Source organism: Elephantulus edwardii, unplaced genomic scaffold (genome assembly GCF_000299155.1).
Source record: "Elephantulus edwardii isolate Elephantulus edwardi_28Jun2011 unplaced genomic scaffold, EleEdw1.0 scaffold00105, whole genome shotgun sequence".
NCBI lineage: Eukaryota > Metazoa > Chordata > Mammalia > Macroscelidea > Macroscelididae > Elephantulus > Elephantulus edwardii.
The window spans coordinates 8,149,425-8,173,612 of record NW_006399855.1 but is presented as its reverse complement, the minus strand read 5'-3'; the positions used below and the strand labels follow the sequence as shown (position 1 = coordinate 8,173,612).

Here is a 24,188-nt window from a genome sequence, read left to right as displayed (position 1 = left end):
CTACAAGGTTTCAGAAAACTATGACTAAGTTTTAATTTTCAAAAAACTGAGGGGCTACATATTGAGTGGACTAATTGCCACATTATAACATTATCCCCAAATGGATGTAATGTTATATCCTCGCAAGTGTGTATGCTCTGTCACAATGACAGAAAAGAATATTCTTTTGCACACATAGTAAGTTTTGCTTTGTTACTAAAAAACAAAGATCCTTTCAAAGGTTTGTTGAATTTTATTTTGTATATATGATACAAATTTTATTTTCTTTTTTTTTGGGGGGGGAGGCTGGGAGGAGGCAACAAGGCCTATAAGACTCTTATGTAGTCCTAATAAAGTAATGAAACATTACAATTTTTTTCATTCTATAGAAAATTATTCTAGAACTATGCTATACATTATTTAAATGAATTCACAAGCTAAAAGTACAAGTTATTTGTTGTTTGTTTTTTCTCAGTAAGCCTAAAAAATGGAATGTTTTATATGGCACACAATCCAATATTAGGTTGAAAATAGAATTATAAAGCATCCAGTTCCCCTTCAACTTTTAGGCATAAAAATGACAGTGAGAACCATGATTTTATTAATAGAATAGAAAACAGGAGTTTTGGCTCGTGTTTCTAGTAGTCCTAAAATTTATGCTGCTTCTTCCTTGTCAGCATCAAATATAGTGCAGTGAAAATTTCCAGTGCAATTATGATGATAGTATATATGCAAACTCTATCTCCTAGGAGAGTGTACCTCTTACAAAGAAGATGTTCATCTTTTTCTTACCTGACTCATCTGTATTAATCTTTTTGTTTGTGGCAATAGAGATCCAATATTTGCTGTCAAGTTAAGAAAATATAACAAAAATATTATGACTGTAGCTCCTTTGAAACAAGAGTTCTCATGTATGTAATTTTGCTATGTAACCTACAAAAACTTAGCTTCTTCCCTCAATTTAGTAGAAGATAAAACTCAAGAGTAGACTCAACCAAAAAACTGTTCATTCTCTCTGGAAGTTTTGTATATGGGTTCATTTCCCTCAGGGGAAAATGCTCTTATTCAACCTTCAAATACTTTTCTCTTCCCAGGTCATATACCTGTTTTTCACATTAACCCACCATTGTTTAATCTTTAACTCTGCAGAAAAGTTTGACTTGTTCACTCCCTGGGAGAATTTGGTTTGTACAAAGGTATAGGTGTGTGGTTTTGTCTCACTTGCCCTAACATGTCTTTCAGTCATTCTCTATGACTGTTTCTCTTCTCAATAAATTGTTCATACACCTGAGATAGACTTAACTGTGCTCATTCAAAACCTGTGCACATGCCAAGAACTATTTGTTAAAAAAAATAAGGGGATACTGATTGGTTTAAAATCAGGAAAAGTGTGCACCAGGGTTGTGTCTTTTATCCATGCCTATTCCGTCTGTATGATGAATAAATCATTCAGTATGCTGGATGATATGAAAAAGCATATGGCATTAGGATTAGAGGAAGACTCATCAACAAACTATGCTAAGCAGATGACACAACCTTAGTGTAGAAACTGAAAAAGATTTGAAGCGCTTAACTGAGGAAGATCAGACTACAAACTTCATTATGGATTACATCTCAGTATCAAAGAAACAAAAATCCTAAAAAAAAAAAAAAAGTAGGGAAAAATATTCATGGTAGATGGAGAAAAATTTAAAATTGTCAACAATTTCATTACTTGGATCTACAATCAACACCAATGGTATCGGCTGCCAAAAAATAAAAAATTTTTTAAAAATTAAAAATTTTTTTAAAAAAACCCAAAACCAACAAACATGTTGCATTGCAAAAGTTTTCTTCCCAGGACCTCAGTAAAAAGCTAAGGAGATAGGATGTCAGTGTAAAGACTAAGGTGTGCCTTATCCCAGGCATGTGGTTTTCCGTTGTTTCCTGTGCATCTGAAAGTTGAACAGTGACTAAGGATAACAAATGAAGAAACAATGCCTTTAAATTGTGATATTGGAGAAGTCCCCTATCACTTGAACTGCCAAAAGAACAAACAGATAAGTCTTGGAGAAAGTGTAGCCAGGGTGCTCCTTAGAGACAAGGATGATGAAACTTGAATTCACATACTTTAGACATGTTGCCAGGAGGGACCAGTTCTTAGAAAAAGAAATCACCCTGGAAAAGCAAATCAGTTTAAGAGAGGTAGACCTTGAATAAGATGGATTGACACCGTGACTGCAGCAATGGACATAAGCATGGTGAGAATGGGGAAGGATAGGGCAAACTTTTGACCTGTTTATAGGATCCCTATGAGTCATCATCTACCTAAGAATTATAACAACTCTAGAACAAAATGGCTAATATCAGGGAAATTACAGGGCCTCAGATATTCTAGAAAAAAATTTTTCTTTAAAATATAATTTAAAAATTTTTCTTTAAAATATAATTTAATATGTAAGTCTTCAAGTAAATAGCTATATATAGAGGATTAATCATTTAGCCAAGCTCAAGTGCAAGAATATTCTTAAAATGAACAAAAAGATAATTTAAGTGAAATAGACTGCATTTTTAAACTGAGAGACAGACATCTAAGTCACGTGTTAGTAGAATTTTATACAAATACAACTTAATCAGTAAAATGTTTTTGTTGTTTTGACTTCTGTTTTCCCCATCCAAATTAGAAGTCATAACTACTGCTCACAGATGAGATTCAGCCCTCTGCCTGTTTTTATATAACTCTCAAGTTAAAAGTGGTTTTTACTTTTTTAAATGGTTGGGAAAATTAATAAATATTTCATGGCAGGTAACAATTACATTGAATTCAAACTTCAGAAATCTATGATTGTAGCATTAAGATACATGGTTTAGTCCATTGCAATAATAATGCAGAAGAGGCAATAAATAGATGAATATAAATTTTCCCTTAGTTACTCATTTTGGACATACTTTGGACTGTATTGTTTTGAAGTACAAGAAATAAGTGAGGTAAAATTTACAAGGAAAGGCTTGAATAGTTTGAACCTAAAACTTATTTCCTCCAAATTGATCCAACTCATAAGCAACTCCCTTGAACAGAGAACTTCAAGACCGTAAATCTTTATTGAAGCATATAGTCACATTTTTCTCCCATGGAGCAGCTTCTGGGTTCAAACTGTGGACCTTTCAGTTGAAACACATCCATTGGCATACCATCTATTCCTGGGGCCTTATTTCTTGCCATTGCCTTCAGTGCAGCTTCAATTCTTATTTCATGATCACATAATATTTCCATCTTGGCCAATTCTTTTTGGTACAGTGACTCTGTATCCCTTCTTCTTTTGATGTTTCCTGGGGATCATTCAAGATTTTGCCCATAGCATCTCTTTAAGTATTGCAACTCAAGGATTGAGCTTTGATTTTTGTTTTGTTTTTACTGTGTTTGAGAAAATGGCACAGAAATCATTTGTGATGCCTTCCAGAGGGCAAAATTGTTATCATTGATGATTCTCAATTCCCTTTTAGCTGAGAGATCCAATAGATATTGTTTTGTAAATTTTACTCCTTTTTTTCCCCCAAAATGTTCAGATTATGCTAAGGGGTTTTCTAGTGAGTTCTTTGCTGTCTGGCACTTAAAGTTTTATTTCTGCTAACAGTTTGATTTCTAGAGGCATCACAGTCATGAGTATTACCAGATTACTGACAATTCTGGAAACTTTATTCAACAGTACTCTTTCTTTCCCCTTTATTTTTTGTGTGTGTACTGTCAGATTGGATCTGACAGGTACAAGAGGAGATTGCCCCTCCTTCTCCAGCAGAGCATCTTGTGGGATTTGACCCACACACTTCTGGGATTGCAGTACAGCTTCTTGCCAGTAGGCCACCAGAGCGCCCTTCGACTGTGCTCTTATAACAAAGGCACTGACGATTTGATGTAAAGAATTCAAGTTTCTGCTGCAGTTTAAAGAATGTATCTTGTGCACGAGACTTTTAAACAGTTGTAATATTTAAATTGTGAAAGTGCTTAAAGAGCAAGGATATCAGTTTTAAAGACTAAGATATGCCTGATGAAGCTTATTTTCACTTCTTCATATATATTTGAAAGTTTGACAGTGAATACAAAAGATTAAAAAAGAGTTGGTGCCTTTGAAATGTGATGTTGGTGAAGAATAATGATGGGCTGTCAAAAGAACATTCAACTATCTTGGAGGTAGTGCGGCCATGGTACATGCCAGGACAGAAGGACTTTGTCTCACATATGCTGGCCATGTTATCAAGAAAGGATGAGTTTTTGGGAAAAAACATAATGTTAGGAAAAGTGGACAGTCTGAGTAAGAATGGAAGACCCTCAGTGAGATAGACTGACACAGTGACAGTTTCTCTAGGCTTACGTAGTCAAAGATGATGAGGCTGACTCAGGATAGGTCACCGTGAGTCATAGTTAACTTGACAGCACCTAGCAACAACATACAAGTGGGAGCTAATGTTTTGCTTTTTATACTTGAGAGATGTTAAGTGCTTAATCTTCTAAAATATAAAATTGCTAGAGATAATTGTTGTTTTTGTATAATCCAAACTTTTCTTACTAATACTTTCTGAGAGTACAACCAGAAACAGAAAATTGGCAGTTATATTAAAACTTCATTTAAATGTACAAAGAACAGAGGATAAACTAGATAATTGGCACTTCCTAAATATTAAATGGAAAGGCCCTCAATGTCATGAATTGAACAAGTGCCTTCCCAACATTGGCCTTGAGCAATGATGGTGTCATGAGGATATCATAAAATAGGGTTTTTTATCTGTTGTTCACAGGGCTGCTATGAGTCCTACTTAACTTGATGACACTTAACAAATACAACAATCCTTATGTACATCAGAAGACTTCTCTAAAATAGTAAAAAGAGAATCTACAGGCTGGGAAAAGTATTTGGCAATAATGTAGCTGATCTAACAATGGACTAATCTCTAAAATTTAGAGAAAATTTCAATGTCTGAACAAGAAAAAGATAACCCAATTATAAAATGGGCAGAGGACACGAAAAGACACATCACCTAAACAGACATTCAGATGGTCAACAAATGCAGGGAAAAAATGTTTTCAGATAATTAGTTATCAAAGAGATAGAAATCAAAACAACTGAACTATCATCTCACTCCAGTTGTTGTTGTTGTTATATGCTGTCAGGTCAACTGTGACTCATAGCAACACTATGCACAGTAGCTCTGAACCCTGTTCTAGCCTGGGCCAGTCTCACTGTCTCTGACACACCTACACCCATTACCACAGTCATCATGTGAAGCCATCTTATCTAAGGTATTCCTCACCTGCTCTGTCCCTCCACCCTTCCAAGCATGTCCTTCTTCAAGGAGGTCACTACTGGCAACATGCCCAAAGTATGTCCGACAGAGTTCCAGAATCCTTGCCTCCAAGGAGAAACTTTGTTTTACCCTCTCTAGGACAGATCTCTTCGTTCTCTTGGCAGACCATGGTATTTTTGATGCTCTTCTGCAGCACCACAACTCAAGAAACTGATTCTTCTACTGTCACCAACAATCATTTTCCAACTCTCTGATGCATAGCAAAAAAATTGCAAAGAAAATGGCCTGGATCAGGTGAATCTTAGTATTTAGACTGACTTCATTGCTCTTCAGCACAAGCGAGAGATCCCTTACAACAGATTATCCCAATGCAGTTTGTCTTTTGCTCTCCTGATTGCTGGTGTCAGAGTGTTGCTTGTGGACCCAAGCAGCCTAAAATTGTTAATAATCTCAATCTCTTCTCTATCTATTATGGTGCTACCAGTTAGACCAGTGGTGAGAATCTTTGTCTTCTTGATCTTGAGCTTCAATCCATATTGAATACTACAGGCCTTGACCTTCTGTAGCAGATAATTCAGGTCCTCCTCAGTTTTGGCAAGCAAGGCTGTATCATCTGCATAATTTAGGTTGTTGATGAGTCTTCCTCCAATCCTGATTCCACATCCCTCTTCATAAAGTCTAGCCTCCTGAATGATCTCTTTCACATACAGACTGAAAAGATTTGTAGATAGAACACATCTCTTATGTACTTCTTTCCTGATTTTGAACCATGCAGTATTTCTTTGCTCTGTTCTGCTGACTGCTTCTTGCTCCAAGTATAGGTTTTGTATGAACTCAGTCAGGTGTACTGGGATTCCCATTCTTCTCAATGTTAGCCACAATTTTTTTGTGATCTATGCAGGCAGTTTTGGTGGCCTTATGGATGGTCTAAAGAGCACTCTGGCTACACCTTCTCCAAGATGTATCTGTTTGGTTTTTTTAGTAGTCCATTGGATGTTTAATACTCTTTTCCTGTACCACAGTTCAAAGGCATCACTTCTTCTGTTATCCTTGTTCATTGTCCAGTTCTCAGATGCATCGCATGTGATTGAAAAGACTATGGCTAGAATCAGGCAGGCCTTTAGTCCGCAACCTAACATACTTGTTCCTCAATTATTTGGAGAGGTCTCTGACTTCACTTTCCCAGAACAGTATGTCACCTGATCTCCTGACTGCTGGTATTGATTGTGGATCCAAGTAGGATGAAATCTTGACGGTGTTTTCTTAATCTGTCATGATGTTACCTAGGTTTTGCTAAGTGAAAGAAATCAGTCAGAAAAGGACATATTATATCACACCACAGTTATAAAAAGCTTCCTTACTAAGATGAAAATAGGAATATTATTTGATCCATCAAACCCAGAACTAGATATCTATACTAAAGAAATAATAGTTGTCACATAAACAGATATATGTATATCCATGTTCAGTGTAGCATTATTTTCATAGCAAAGAGACAGAAATGACCCAAGTATCCACCATGGATAAAGAAATCATGGTATGTGCACACAGTGTAGTATGGTGCAAAACACAGGATTCAAAAAGCAGTTCATAACATGGATGCACATAGAGGAGATTTTGCTAAGTGAAATTAATCAGTCAGAAAAGAACATATTTATAACACCACAGTTCTAAAAAGCTAAGGAAAGGTTTACAAACAGTATTGTTCTTTTTTTTAAAAAAAAATTTTTTTTAATTTTTATTATGGGGGTTTTTTTGGTGTGTTTTTTTTTTCAGTGCAAGAACATGAGGGATTTTATTACAAGCTCTTGAGCAGGGACTCTACTCACACCCTGAGGCAGCAGCTGCATGGCAGAGCCTCTTGTATTATTTTTACGTGTACCATCAAATCAGATCTGACTGGTACAGGAGGAGATTGCCCCCTCCTTCTCCAGCAGAGCATCTGGTGGATTTGAACCGTGTACCTCTGGGATTGCAGTGCAGCGTCTTGCCACTAGGCCATCAGAGCTCCCTTAACAGTATAGTTCTTAAATGGTTAGTTAAGAAAGGAAGAGAGAGAGAATAGTAAAAATGAGTAGGTGAAGTTGTTGTTTCTGTTATTATGTGACATTGACTAGGATAGCTAACCATCCAGTGAATTTTCAGAGGTTGTAAATCATGTAGGAGGAGATCTTGCCTGGAGAGAAGCTGATAAATTCAAACCACTTGCCTTTGGGTTGGCAGTGCAACTCCTTACCCACCAGGCCACCAAAGCTCCATGGGTTGAGGGGAAAGCATTTTCCAATAAGGGGATTATTAACACAGTATCACTAAAGAAAGGAGAGACCAGAGAGGAAGAGAAGGATAATGGAAATCAGAACTACAGGGAGGAATTAGGGAAAGTGCAGTTACATTGTGAATCTTGAAATTAATGTCAGGGAAAAAAATATATATGAATGGTTGAATCAGAAAGTAATTTGCTTTATAAATCTTCACTTAAATAATAATGAATTTTTTTAATCATTTGAAATACTTACAGAGAAAATAAGTACTTTTAAATTTCCCAAGATTCAATCAGAAGACATTTGATATGACAAAATACATAGTAGTCTTTTAGTGGTAAGTTCTTTTGGGAAATAAGAGCAAATAGTTTTAACTAATTTCTTGCACTAAATAGAGAACATACAGAAATACAAAACTAAGACCAAGACCAAAGAGTGGGAGAAAGGCAAATGAATTGATTCAACTTGGTATCGTTGTCATGATTTAATTTCAGATATAATTTTAGCTTCCTGGCAATATGGATCTAGGTTGACATGGTTTTGAGTGTTCAGAGTCTCTAGTTAAGATCTTTTCATCACATTGATTATCCCTTCCCATCAAGTACTCCAATTATCTATCCTAGTTCACCTATCCCCTGGGGTAGGGAAAATGGCATATTCCAGGGGGGAATCCAGAGTAAAGAATACCAAACCAATAACCAAGCCTGTTGTTGTTGAGTCTGTTGTGGCTCACAACAACACTGCAGGACAGAATAGAACAGCGTTTTAAAGGCTGTCTGGTGGCCCAGTTTACAATGAGTCCCACTGTTAACTCAAAGCACATACCTCTGTCAGTTCAAGTTCACTACTGGATCCTTGAGAGAAAAATGGGCAATCTCCTTTCATGTTATTTATAACCTTGGAAACTGCTGGAAGATCAGCTGTGAAGCAGAACTGACTGAGAGCAGTGAGTTAGTGAGTAAAGTCTTTATGGAAGCAACCTGGTGCATTTGAACTACTGACCGTTTAAGTTAGCCCTGTGCCAAAAGAAGGTAGCTTAGTGGTAAGGAATTGTGCTGTCAGCCCAAAGGCATGCACTTCAAATCCACCAAATGCTCCATGGGAGAAAGGTGGACAGTCTCTCCCTGTGCAATTTACAACCTGTGAAAATCCACTGGAGGGTTGGCTATGAGTCAAATCCAACTCGATGGTTGTTGTGTTGTTGTTATGTGCCATCGAGTCATTTGTGACTCATAGCGACCCTATGCACAACAGCCCTAAACCCTGCTCTATCCTGCGCCAACCGCACTGCCTCTGACACACCCATCCCGATTACCCCAGTCACCGAATCAATCCATCTCATAGAGGGTCTTCCCCTCCTGCGCTGTCCCTCCACCCACCCAAGCATGGTGTCCCTCTCCAAGGACCCGTCCCTCCTGGCAACATGTCCAAAGTATGTCAGACGAAGCCCCAGAATCCTTGCCTCCAAGGAGTAGCTTGGTTTAATCCTCTCCAAGATGAATCTGTTTGTTTTCCTGGCAGTTCATGGTACCTTCAGTACTCTTCTCCAGCACCACAGCTCAAAGGCATCAACTCTCCTTCTGTCCTCCCTAGTCATTGTCCAACTCTCTGATGCTTAACAAGTGATTGCAAAGACCATGGCCTGTATCAGGCACACCTTAGTCTCCAGAGAGGCACCCTTGCTCCTGAGTACTTTAGAGAGATCCCTAACAGCAGACTTTCCCATCGCGATACGCTTTTTGATTTCCTGACTGCTGGTGCCAAGAGTGTTGACTGTGGAGCCGAGCAAACTGAAGCTGTGAACAATCTCAATCTCTTCGCCATCCATCCTGATGCTGCCAGTTGGTCCAGTGGTGAGAATCTTTGTCTTCTTGACATTGAGCCTTAGTCCATACTGAAGGCTGCAGTCCTTGACCCTCCGCAGCAAGTGCATGAGGTCCTCCTCAGTTTCAGCAAGCAGGGTTGTGTCATCTGTATAATGGAGATTGTTAATAGATCTTCCACCAATCCTGATGCCACAATTCTCCTCATAGAGCCCAGCCTCTCGGATAATCTGCTCTGCATACATGTTGAAAAGGTATGGAGACAGGATGCATCCCTGCTGTACATCCTTCCCAGTTTTGAACCATGCAGTGTTACCCTGCTCTGTTCTGACTGCTGCCTCTTGGTCCAAGTATAGGTTTCGCATTAGTACAATTAAATGTTCTGGGATTCCCATTCTTCTCAGAGTCAGCCACAGTTTGTTATGATCCACACAGTCGAATGCCTTTGCATAATCAATGAAACACAGATAGACATTCTTCTGGTATTCCTTGCTTTCAGCCAAGATCCATCCAACATCAGAAACAATATCCCTAGTAACATGACCCCTTCTAAACCCAGCCTGGACTTGTGGCAATTCTCTGCTGATGTGCTGTTCTAATCATTTTTGGATAATCTTCAGTAGAATCTTGCTTGCATGTGAAATCAATGACACTGTTCTGTAGTTTCCACACTCAGTTGGGTCACAATAAACATGCCACAAGACTGCTGGATGAGGAATGGGGTTGAGGGTGGGGCAAAAGTAACATAACAGGCTTCTTTTTGCCTTTGAAAACCCCCTGGAGGGTAGCTATGACTCAGATCCAACTTTATGCCACATACTAATAGCAATAGCCTTACAAATTAAATTCCCCAGCGCCTGAGCAACCAGAAAAAAATGTCTATCTATGAAAGACATACATATATGTATTTATAAGCTCTGATGGCTTATTGGTGAGGAATTGGTTTTCCAGTGCAAAAGTAATGCAGTTCAAATTCACCAGTTCCACCATGGGAGAAAGATGAGCAGTCTCCTCACATACAATTTACTGCCTCTGAAAATCACTGGAAGATCAGCTATGGATCAGTTCCACCTCAGCAGTACGCAACAACAGCAGTGTAAATATAACATATATCCACATGTTGTTGTATACCATGGAATCAACCAGTAACTGACCCTCTGGTAGGTTTTCAGAGGCAGTTAATTGCACAGGAAGATATTTCACACACACACACACACACACACACATAGTTGTTTCAATATATATAGTATCATATAGAGATCATATAGAGTATTTGTATAATACATTGTTTTTGTATTTTCAGAGGTAGTGAATTGTACAGACGAAGATTGCCTATTTTGCCACCATGTAGTAGCTAATTGATAATCTTTCTACTTTTATTTTTTATATTTATAAGTTATATATTTATGCTATGTTATATACTTTTGTTATCTGTATATCTTTTTTCTTATTTCTACTTTATTTTACACAATTTAACAGACTCAAAACCAAACAACTCAGTTATAATCCAGAGCCACCTGCCAAATCAAATAGTAAAAACAAAACAACCTTATATGAATTGTCAGACTTTTTCTTGGTTTTGCCAGTAAAATTCTTGATTTTCTTATTCCATATTATCTTATTTTTATTGATGTAAAGTAGGTTTTTAAAGCTTCATTTTGCCCCTGCCATACTGTAGTTTGTTCAGTAATATGAAAAATACAACATGTCCAAGGGGAGAAAAAAAATAAGCTTCTAGAAAAACTGGCTTTAGGTTTTGGAAATGCTTTACTTGCATAGTAAAACAAGTAGAAAGATTATAATCAAAGCATTTCCATCTTACTTGTAAACAATTACAATTCTTACATGGATGCCACATTAGAAGACTTGGGAAAATTTACTGGATTCCATTCTAATGCAATTAGAGCTAATTTTGTTCTTTAAATGAATAAAAGGTCAGCTAGTAAATCCAGCTTATCTTGAGTCCAGACTTCAATAAATTGTTTTATTTAATTTGTTGTAAAAGATCTTATCCTTAATGGGTCTAGGTCTTATTAGTTCACTTAGGTTTTAAAATATTTATGACCACCTTTTTAGATATGATTTGAATGATAGTTGGAAAGTTTCTCTCTGCAGTTTATCAAGAGCCAGCATCACTAATTGAGTGAATATAGGAGAGTACTTAAGATTTGTTATCTAGCAACAGCTGCCGTGAACTTCTAGAATTTAGATGGTCTTTAACTTTTGACAGGCAAAAATAATTTAGCTATATCATGGTAACCTTTTAGATGTGATCTGTTGTTTATAATTTCCCCTAAAAATCAAACTACTCACACTTTTGGTGTTTAGAAAGAACATATACCTATTGAGGTAAATACTTAGATATCTTATTATTACTAACAACATACAAAATTTACATTCTTTGTATTTTATTGTTTCCTATTATTCCATGGAACTATAATATGAAAATACTTTCATAAAATACCCCAATGTATAGTGTAATGGTTCCTTTCTCTGTTTTCACTGTAGCCTTTCTAGCTTAAAGGTGGATGTTCTTGTCATTGTAAGATTTCCGAGATTTTGACTATCAGTATAGTTTTGTATAGAGGAGCTCAGGTGGCTAAGTGGTAAAGAGTTCTGCTGCCAATGCAGTGGCATGTGTTTTGAATCCACCAGCTGCTCCACAGAAGAAAGATGGGCATTCTCCCCCATTGCGCTTTACTGCTTCTGAAAATCCACTGGCAGGTCAGTTCTGACTCAATGACAATGAAGAACAACAATCCTTTTGTGAAGGGACTTGTCAAATGTCACCACACAGGACTGACATGTTACTTTTCTCTAGTTGAATTTTCGTTCTCTACTTTATCTCACATTCTGTCTTCCAGGTTCCAAAGAGGAGTACAGCATCCATCCTTGTTTTTAAGATCAACTCCTGATGTTTTTCCTTGTCATTTCTACATAACCTACCTCTTCTGGAACTTCCCTTATTTCTCTTTTTCTTTCTCTCATTTTTTTCATATCTATCAATTCATCTTTCCTTTTGACCTTAAATTCTCACATCCTGAACTTTCTCACCTTCACTTCTACATGAAAGACAGTCTTAATTCCCTCTTCTCATTCAGGCTTGTCAAAACTTACTTATATACATTGTCTTCCAGTTCGTTACCATCAAACCCACTGCTTTCTTATTTCTGTCTTAGAAGATTTTCTCAAGCTTCTTGTTACTGTTACTGTTAGTGTCATGTCGGATCACGCTGGCCCCTACTTACAGCAGTATCAAATACTGTTGGTCCTGTACCATCCCCACTGTTGATTACAAATTGGACTGTTGTGATCCATAGTGTTTTTTGGTGACCTAGAGATAGATCATCAGACCTTTTTTACTAATCTTTCTTCCTCATCTGTAAGCTCCATTGCTGATACGTGTGTTGTCTATCATTTTGTTAGAGTCTGGTTCAGGGTCCACCCATGTGTCTCAAAACAGAATTGAGCTCTCTGGGATTTTGTTTTTCCTTTTTCTTCTTTTTTTCTTATTGAGATTTTAATGAAAGTTTATAGAGAACATGGATTTCCATTCATTTATTTTTGTACATTTTCCTCTCTGCCCTTTTAAGCAGTTCTCTCCGTTATCTGTTTCAATGCAGTATACATTATTTATCCCCTCTTCTCTTAGGTTTCTCCCAACCTTGATGTCAGTCCTGTTTTATAACAGTGTTATTATACAGTAATTGTCCTTTTGTCAGTGAGATATTTCACTCAGCATAATGTCACCCATTTTGTATAATATTTCATGAGTTCCTTGTTTTGCAATGCTGCATAGTATTCCTTTGTGTAAATATACCACAGCTTCTCTATCCATTTGTTGTTGACACTTGGGTTGTTTCTATCTCTTTGCTATTGTGAACAATGCAGCAATAAACATAGGTGTGCATATATCTGCTTAGATGACAATTCTGATTTCTCTAGCATATATTCCCAGCAGTGGAATTTCTGGATCAAATAGCATTTCTATTTCTAACTTTGAGAAAACGCCACACTACCTTCCACAGTGATTCACCATTTTCCACTCCTAAATCTGGAGAACGACCACTTGGCTAACTGACTGGAAGAGATCGATATTTGTTCCTATCCCAAAGAAAGGTGACCCAACAGACTGTGGAAACTACAGAACAACCTCACTGATTTCACACGCAAGCAAGATTTTACTGAAGATTATCCAAAAACGACTGGATCAGCACATCAACAGAGAACTGCCAGAAGTCCAGGCTGGGTTTAGAAGGGGTCGTGGTACTAGGGATATTGTAGCTGATGTTAGATGGATCTTGGCTGAAAGCAGGGAATACCAGAGGAATGTCTATCTGTGTTTCATTGACTATGCAAAGGCATTTGACTGTGTAGATCATAACAAACTGTGGCTGACTCTGAGAAGAATGGGAATCCCAGAACACTTAATCGTTCTAATGCGAAACTTATACTTGGACCAGGAGGCAGTCGTCAGAACAGAGCAAGGGAACACTGCATGGTTCAAAATTGGGAAGGGCATACGCCAGGGATGCATCCTATCTCCATACCTTTTCAACCTACATGCAGAACAGATTATCCGGGAGGCTGGGCTCTATGAGGAGAAATGTGGGGTCAAGATTGGTGGACGATTTATCAACAATCTGCTTTATGCAGATGACAACACAACCCTGCTTGCTGAAACTGAAGAAGACCTGAAGCGCCTGCTGCGGAGTGTCAAGGACTGCAGCCTACAATATGGATTGAGGCTCAATGTCAAGAAGACAAAGATTCTCACCACTGGACCAATTGGCAGTGTCAGGATGAATGGTGAGGAGATTGAGATTGTTCACAGCTTTAGTTTGCTTGGCTCCACAGTCAACAGTCTTGGCACCAGCAGCCAGGAAATTAAAAGGCGCATTGCCATGGGAAAGTCTGCTGTTGGGGACCTCTCCAAAATACTGAAGAGCAATGGTGTCTCTCTGGAGACTAAGGTGCATCTGATACAGGCCATGGTCTTCATAATCACTTGTTATGCATCAGTTGGACAACGACCAAGGAGGATAGAAGGAGAATTGATGCCTTTGAGCTGTGGTGCTGGAGAAGAGTATTGAGAATACCATGGACTGCTAGGAAAACAAACAGATTTGTCCTGGAGAGGGTTAAACCGGGTGGCTCCTTGGAGGCAAGGATTCTGAGGTTCCGTCTAACATACTTTGGACATATTGTGAGGAGAGACAGGTCCTTTTGAGAAGGGCATCATGCTTGGGAGGGTGGAGGGACAGCGCAGGAGAGGAAGGCCCTCTATGAGGTGGATTGATTCAGTGACTGGGATAATTGGGATGGGAGTGTCAGAGACAGTGCGATTGGCACAGGACAGAGCGGAGTTTAGGGCTCTTGTACATAGGGTCGCTATGAGTCGCAAGCGACTCGACGGCACATAACAACAAACACCAACCAACAGTGAATAAGGGTCCCAGTTTCTCCACAACCTTGCCAGCATTTGTTGTTTGCTACTCTGTTGAATTTTGCTGTTATTACTGAGGTGAGATGATATCTCATAGTTGTTTTGATTTGCATCTCTCTTAGAGCCAGGGATTTTGAACATTTCTTCATGTGTTTGTTGGCCATCTGAATGTCTTCTTTGGTGACGTGTGTGTTAATATCCTATGCCCATTTTGCAATTGGATTGTTTACCTTTCTCTTGATGTGGTGGTTCTGTAGGATTTTCCACTGGCTAATTTTTTTTTTGGAAGTCAGCCTTTCTTTTGGGCTGCTGAGTAGATACAAAAGTGCAACCCAGTTGAGCATGTTAGTCTTTTGCGTCACTGTAGGTAGTACCTCCTCATTTCTTCCTCTCACCTGCCCCCGGAACTACTAAAGAAGGAAACAAAACAAAAACCCAATGTGTTTTCTATTCATTTGCCTCTTGTAGATCTATAAGTAGGTTCATATTTTTCCAATCATGACTGCTGACTTACTTTACTTAGCATAATGTTTTCAAGATTCATTCATCTTAGTGAACAGGTGGTGGTGGTGGTGGTATGTGCAAAGGAGTCAGAACCAACTCATAACTGATCCTCCAGAGGGTTTGCAGAGGCAGTAAATCACATAGGAGATTGCCCATCCTTCTTCCTCAGAGCTGGTGATTTTGAACCACATGCCCTTAGGATTGCAGTGCACCTTTTTATCAGTAGGTCACCAGAGCTCTTTCAAGAATGAGTTAAGAATTTCTCTTTATGGCTAGATAGTATTGAATAATATGCACATATCACACACATTCATCTCTTGGTGGGCACTGTTTCTCACCTTTTGCCTGTTGTGAAGATTGCTGCGGTGAACATTCTGCCCTTTTCTTCGTATTTGCTTGAATTCCCACTTTCGTATCTCTTGAGTAGACAGGCCTAGGAGTGGAATTTTTGGTTATAGAATTCTATTTTTAACTTTTTAAGGAACTACCAAACTGCTGAAACATTACATTCCCACTAGCAATGGGTACCAGTTCCAATTTCTCCACATTCTCACCATAGTTACTATTTTCTGTTTTCCTAATAATAACCATCCTAGTGAGTGTGAGAGGGTATCTCATTGTGATTTTTGACTTGCGTTTCTGATATAACTAACTAGGAGTCCTTGGATGATGTAAATAATTCAGCTGCTACCTACCTCCAAGTTAGGCAATTCAAATTTACCTAGAGCTCTCCTTAGAAAAATCAACCTGAGAGATCAGTAGGGCAGTATTTGCCCAGGAATAAAGGCCTGAAGGTAAAAAGGAGCAGGAAAGAAAGATGAATGGAAACAGGCAACAGAGAGGAAAGTGGGAAGTTGTTGTTATGTTCCTGGGCGTCAGCAAGGTCTCATCATGACTCTCTGACATCAGATCTAAACTTTGCCCCAGCCTGCCCCATGATCACAATCTCCGACATGCTGAAGCCCGTTGTATCAGTCCATCTTGTTGAGGGTCTTCCTTTCTTTCTCTGACACTCCACCTTTTTCAGCATGGTATCTTTTTTCCAAGGACAGGCCCTTCTGACAACATGCCCAAAGTGGGTCAAATGAAGTTTCACCATCCCTTCTCTAAGGAACACCCTGGTTGTACTTCCTCCAAGACAGATTTGTTTTTTCCTCTGACAGTCCATGGAATCCTCAGTAATCTTTACTAACACTACAATTCAAAAGCATAAATTTATGTTCTGTTTATTAATTTTCCAACTTTTGGATGCATAGGAAGCAATTGAAGGGGTGAAGTTGTTGTTGTTATGTGCCATCGAGTTAGAACCAACTCATAGATGACTCTTCACCAAGTTTTCAGAGGCAGCAAATCTCACTGGAAGCCATTTCCCATCTTCCTCCCACAGCCCAGCTGGTGGATTCAAACCATGTACCTTTGAGTTGGCAGCACAGTTTCGTATCCTAGACCATAAGAGCTCCCTAATATTAAATCTGAAGATTGCAGTCAATGTCGTGAAGCAAACTGTATGTGACTTCTTGAATAGAAAACCAATTTGTTCAGTAAACTTTCACTGTAATAATCATCATAATAACCTTAAAAATCAGTTGACCATAGTTGTATGGCTTTATTTCTGTATTTAATTATGTTCCACTGTTGTATGTGTCTATCATTTTACTAATATTAAACTGTCTTGATTACTGTGGCTTTACAGTGTGTTTTGAAATATGATAGATAAAAGAAGCAAATTCCAAAGGATTCTATAAAACTCACAATTAAGTTATTTAGGACACTTAATGTGTAATAGATGACAGGATATTTTCTTTCTTTTTTAATTTCTCTCTTTTACAATGGTCTTAACTTTGAATACGTATCTAAACTCAGTGAAACAATTAACAAGTCTTTTGTTTTTGAAAAGTTTAGAAATATTTGTATATTCAGAGATATATGTCACCTAATGTCTAGGCAGTGTCTGATTGTGTGTATGTATGTATATATATGGTCCCATAAAGATTTTTTTTAAGTTTTGTGTTAGTATTGTTTAGTTTTGTGTATTTCTTTAAAGAGAATACTACTCTCCTTTTGTTTATTATTTCTTAAATGGTTTTTAAGACTCTGAATATCCAGAGTGAATGAGCACCAGGACTCCATTTGCTCACCCAGCACACATCAGCAACTGCCACACCTCCTCCTCTCCCCTCATGAACGCTGACAGCATCTGCCAGAACCAGGGCCCTCCTAGACCATCAAGCGCTCAGGCTCTGGGCAGCATCACCGGCAAGGTGGCGACAGCCAGAGCTGCCACCTTCAATGACGCTCTCGGCATCCTCAACCCACTCCCATGTCAATTCCTATGATCAGCTGCAGCCCCACCACAGCCAGCCAACCACCACCAAGGCCAAACTCCTGGACCCAGAGGATGAAGTTCTTTAACTTCACCCTGCAGGTGCTCATAAGGTTTTTATATAGTAGATTTTACAGAGATTTGGCTGTGGATTTTACAGAACTGCCTGTATGTAATATAATGTATGCATTTTGAATCTTATTCATGAAAATCCTTAAAGATTTAAAAGATTAGGAGAGTTTCCTTTTTAATAATGAAAATATATGTAGTAAAATACTTGACATTTCAACAGTCTTCACATATACTCATCAATGTACACCTATCATATTGTTCATTCATTGCCTAATCCATACCCCAATTTTTCCAGTTTCTACAGCAAATACTTCGTGTCCCTTAAACGTGAAATCCTTCTTCCTTCTACCAGCCCTTTGCAACCTACTTAAAACTTAAAAGCAAATAAAACGGTTAAGTATTTTATTAATGTTTATTATAGCTAATTTGTTTCCTTGGAATACAGGAAAAACTTAACATCTTTATCTTGTGTTGTAGTACAGATAACAACTGTACATGTTCCTTTGCAAAAAAAACTTTTAAAATCCTATTTGCTCTCATATTTGGAAGATCACTTTTAGTAACAAAGATACATGATCAAGCAAACAATCTCAGTAAAAAACTGAGACAGAGCTCTTAAGAGTAGACTTTGATACCTACATTTATTATCATTTCTTTTAGCCCTCAAAGTGAGATGAAAAAAATATATACATACACTTAATATTTTTTAAATAAAGAAATCATGTATAGCATGGTAATTTTTGGTGGAGACACACTATTTTCTAATTTTAAGTTTACTTTGGATTAGCAGCACAACTCACTACAGACTATACTACCAGAACTTCCTTAATTTTAAATATATTTTAATGTAATAATGCTGTATTTTCCAAGCATAACTTTACTAATAACTGAATCTTATAACATTCCAGTGAGATACAAATCTTAATAACAATCTTTTATTCCCACTTTATTTTTATTTTCTATTGTTTTACGTACAGAATTTGTTTATTTTGTGTATCATTCATGTACATTGCATTTCACACATTCCTGCATTCACATTGTATTTCAAATGATCGCTCATATACATGGTGTTTTTAAACACCATTGATCTATGCCTGCTGTTACCCAGTCTTTTCAGGTCCTCATTGGATCTTTCCTAATTTCTTCACAAACACCCCACCACTCACCAAACTCTGTTATCCTAGTGATTTCCTCCCCTCTCCATTCTCTGGTCCCCTGTCCCACCAACGCCTTTTGGATTTTTATACACATCTTACTAGTTATCCTTCTATTTTTATAATAATGCTCTTATGCAGTATTTGTCCTTATGAGACTGAGTTAGTTCACTCAGCTTAATGCTCTCTAAACTCTCTCATGTATTTTACAAAATCATTGCTCCTTAGTATCCATTGTTTGAATACCGTAATTTCTCAGTCCATTCATTTGTTGAGGGACATTTGGCTGTTTCTATTTTCTTGCTATTGTGAATAATGCTTTAATGAACAGAGGTGTAAAAATCTCTCAGTTCTGTTTTACTTGAGGGATATAACTTAACAGTGGGATAAATCCTTCTTATGGAATTTCTGTTTTGCCTTTTGGAGAAAAGCCAAACTGCTTTCCAAAGGGGCTGCACTGAAAAGTGCACCAACTGAGTATGAGAGTTCCAACCTCTCCACATCTCTCCAGCATTTATTACTTGCTGTCCTGTTAAAGGTTTGTACAGCTACTGGGGCGATAAAATATCTCATTGTGGTTTTGATTTGCATCTTTCTGATTGCCAATGAGTTTGAGCATTCTTTAATGTGTCTATTGGACATCCAAATGTCTTTCTCCATCAAAAAGTCTTTTTCATGTCTTTTGTCAATTTTGTGATTGGATTATAAATATATTCCCTATTGGTGGCCCTGACCCTTGTCTGAAATATCATTGCCAAATGCTTTTTCACAGTCGATAGGTTTTCTTTTCACACTATTGAAAAAAAGCTTTTGGTGTACACAGAGAATTTTTAGAAGATCATCAGTTTTGTTCTCTCCTGGTTGGGCATTTCTGACTATATTTGCCAGTCTATTTATACCATAAGCTACAGCTTCTAAGTTTTGTCCTGCCTTGTCTCTTATGATTTTATGGTTTCGGGCTTTACCCCTATGTCTCTGATCCACCTCAAGTTGATTTTTTTTGTGTATGGTATGAGATGTGAATCTTCATCACAATCTTGTTCGTTTTGAACTTTACTATATTCTTTTATTTTCCTATTGCTTTTAATAGTTTTAAATAACTTGAGCTGTTACTGAGTCTTTAAAAGGGAAGTCAGAATGTCTTCTATGGTTAGCTTTCAACTTCATTATATTTCCATGTAAGAGCAACTCTTACTAAGTAATCCTCCTCTTTAGACTTCAGCCTCAGTGGGGTTTGTTTGTTTGGGGGGTTTTTTGGGTTTTTTTTTTAATTTGTTAGTTTCAACAAACATTTACAGAGATTTTGGATTTCCATTCATTCACTATTGCAATATTTTCTCTACCCGCCCCAGTCCGTTCCTCTCTTTTTTTTTCCTTGAAAGTCTGTTTTAATTGTCCCATTGCCACAGTGCTTGTCAAAACCAGTTCTGACTAATCTCCTTTGTCAGTGTATCCTTTGCCGTTCCCTATCACTCCTCCCTGAGAGAGACTTCACCCTGATTCATAAGGAAAAGAGGACAGCATATTCTCTTAGCTACTTCCTGCTGAAAAGGGACGCTGTAGGTTTCAGGGTGAAGATTTTCTCTCACTACTCTAAAGGGCCCCTTCGGCAGTAGGAAACACGTAGACTGTTGTGGAGATTGATTTTGGAATTTAGATGCACTGTTATCAATTGTTCTTAGCTGTACATGTTCATATCCTTGAAGATGCATCATGAAACTGTTGCAACCTAGAAGACACAAATTTAACTAACAAGTTAAAAGTACATGAGTCAAAAATGAAAAGCAATAATATTCCAAGTAGAGGTTCTAACAGTGGCACAAATCAAGTTTCAGAGGGAAGGTAGTTCTTAAAATAAGAGGCCTATTGACTAGCACTTTGTCTGTTATAGTATGAAGGTTAGGAACCACAAGATGTCGAGGTTCAACTGTGTCATTTATTGTTCTTAAGTCCTGGACCAAATTGGGTTGTTTTACAGCTGGGAAGTCCGCATGCAAGGCAGAGGTGAAGTAAGGAACTGCTTATGAGGTTTTCTGTCCATTCCAACAACTAAGAAATAGTGAGAAGAGTTGGGACCTCAGAAGGCTTTTAGGACCAAATAATAGGCTCTTATGTCCAGGAGAAAATGAATATACTTACCAGTAATGTTAATGTTCACCCACGGCTCTTCTGGGAGGATCTAAATCGTTGAAGTGTCCTCCTTTGTTTCCAGCTGGAAGCTGGGCCCTGTCAGTCCTGTCAGCCACTAGGACCTGCTGTGGGCCACCCTTGGCCATGTGTCCTTCAGATACACACTTAAAGCAAGTGAGTGGGAGCTTCCTCTCTACTCCCTTGCCTATCTGTGGCTCTCATCTGTGACACTGTCTACTGAAGTGGCCCAGCTTTCCACAGTGGAAGCAATTCTGACTTCCTTTATTACCTTTGGGTGGCACTGCTTATGAGTAAGACTTCCATTTCCTGACACAGGCCCTAAACTGGCAGCAATAGCTGCCCCAATAATTTTGGCCATTCTCTGGTCTTTTCCCTCTACATCCCAGTTGTTAAAAGAGGGGAAAATTTAAACAAATATATAACAAATAATTTTCAGCAATATAATCTTTTAAGTTTAAGGCTAGAAATATTAACAATATGATCATTTCCAATCCAGAGATACATGTTCCTATGCAGTTCCTAAGCTTCAGTGTTTTACGTTTTATACAGGTTGAATAGAATTGTTCAATTTCATTTGGTAGCTGTGATACATGTAGACCTCACCAGTTGCAGTACACAGTAATCAAATCAACTGCATCCATGGGAAGCATCAGAAGATGGAAAATCATTGTAAAAAAGGGTTGATTGACATTAAACCATATCACGAAATGGCATATGATCAAGAGCTTGTGGTATTAGACAAATAAGTCTAAATTTTACTGAAAAGATTGGCAAAAACAAGCCTCCAAGAGTTGATGGACTATCAGTTGAGATGTTTCCACAAATAGATGCAACACTAGAAATACTCTCTTGTGGCTGCTGAGTAATTTGGCCATCTGACTGGAAGAGTTCGTAATATATTCTCATGCCAAAGAAAGGTGATCCAACAGAATGAATAAATAAAAATATCATTACTATCACACAAGAGGGAAGTTTTCCTCAAGTTAATTCCAAAATTACTGCAGCAGTACATAGATAGGTAACGACCTGAAATGATAAAATTGGATTAAGAAAAGGATTGAGAATAAAGAATGTCCTTGTTGATAAAAGATGAATCTTGGCTGAAAGCAGAAAATACCAAAAAGATACCATGTGTGTTTTATTGAGTTTATAGAGGCATTCAAGTATGGGGATCATAAAAAAAAATTATATATAACGTTGAAAAAAAGGAGAATTCCAAAACACTTCATTGTGGTCATGCAGAACCTGTACTGAGAACAAAAGATAGTCATTCAAAATGAAAAGGGGATACTGTATGGTCTAAAATCTGGAAATATTCCTGTCAGCAGAGTATCCTTTCACCACATAAGCTCAATCTGTGTGCTGAGCAAATAATCTCCAAGGCTGGACTGTATAAAGTAGAATGCTGTATCAAGATTGAAAGAAGACTTATAGCCACGTGTGATATGCAGATGATTTTTATCTTTCCTAGCCATTGATTAACTGTTTATTTTGTGCTAAACTATTTATAGTATTCAGATAATAGGATTAGGGATGAATACAAACCCCACCCTACTAGAGGTTTATGTACGTTCATGGGACCTCTCTTTTTGGAACACCTGCTATCCCAAGACACTAGAACACTGCATCCAGCTTCTTTGTTAACCAGTTTCTGCAGCACCAACGTATATCACCTAAAGTCACGTGAGTCATTTCTCCGATGGTCTGAGTCTCTGTGAGGCCTTCCAGTGAACCATCGAATTCAAGGGACATAGAAGAATGGGTGAACTGAACAAAGGAGGGACTGTTTATATAGGAAACCATGGAGTTATACAGTAGATTAAATATTTGGGGACACTCTTGACATCACTACTTATAACTGGGCTGCTACCAATCTTAGCAGAATGAATTATGAATACAATAGCACAGCCTTGCCTACTGAAAGTAAAGAGGGCTTAAAACGCTTACTGATAAAAAAGACTACAGCCTTCATTATGAATTACACCTCAGCATAAGACAAAAATCACAACCGGGCTGATAAGTAACGTTATGACAAATGAAAATATGGAAGTTGTCAAGGATTTTTCTTTTACTTGGATTCACAATCAATACCCATACAAACAGCAATCAGGAAATCAGATGACATTTGACATTGGGGAAATTGGCAAAAGAACTTTTTAAATTTCTACAAAGCAGCGATAACCCTTTGTGCTACCAAGTATAATATCCTTCTCCAGTAACTAGACTCTCCTAGTAACATATCCAGGTAAGTGAGGCAAAAATCTCGTCAATACCAAATTTTTTATAGATCAAGAATTTGGTTAGTTCAGTCCCAGGGCTCTTGACAATTTACTTAATAGGGTTGGAATCATCTAAAAGCTTCTCTAAGACTGGGTAACACTTTTTTCACACAAACAGCTATTGACCAGAGGCTTCAATTGCTTGATACATGCAATTTCTGTTAAGTCATTTGCAGTTTATAGCTATAATACCTATATACCTATAGGAAGGGGTTGGTCTACTCAAAAGGGTTTTCGAAGGCTATAATCTTACTGAAGCAGATTAACATATCTTTGCCTGTGGAGCATCTGTGGATTTGAACTGCTGGCCTTCAGATTAGCAGCTAAGTGCTAAGCCACAGCACTACCAGGGCTTCTTGTTTGTCACATGCAAGGAACTCTTAAAACAGTTCATTTCCTCTTAACATAGAAGCTTACAAGGGATGAAGAGATCAAGGAAGAAAGAATGTTTCTGCAATGTTTCTTAAGGCCTGACCTTGGAAATCACACATCATTGTTTATACAGTATTTAATTGATCACTTACATCACCTTATTCTGGGAAAGGACTATGTAATTGTATGCATTAGGATGTGGATGTCATTGAGGGTCATTTTGGAGGCTGGCTACCATTTTGAGCTTAGTATTTCTGAAGCTTTTAAAATAAAAGAAGCAAAAACTGAAAATGCTATGACAACAGCCCAGAATAAGAGGTACATTGTAAAGAGGATGAGGGAGGGATTGGTACGTGTGCAACAATGAACGAATATTTTTTAAATTAATTTTAATGAGGGGAGCTCTGGTGGCCTAGTGGCAAGAAGCTGCACTGCAATCCCAGAGGAACAGAGTTCGAATCCACCAGATGCTCTGCCGGAGAAGGAGGCGCAATATCCTCCTGTACCAGTCAGATCTGATTTGACGGTACACGCACACAAAATA

At 37.9% G+C, this 24,188-nt stretch overlaps 1 protein-coding gene across 1 annotated transcript in view; it reads left to right on the top strand.

Annotated features, from left to right (window-relative positions):
* Positions 1-24,188, top strand: part of TAF3 (TAF3 RNA polymerase II, TATA box binding protein (TBP)-associated factor, 140kDa) — a 255,515-nt gene that overhangs the window by 193,960 nt on the left and 37,367 nt on the right. The gene's annotated exons all lie outside the window — the stretch shown is intronic.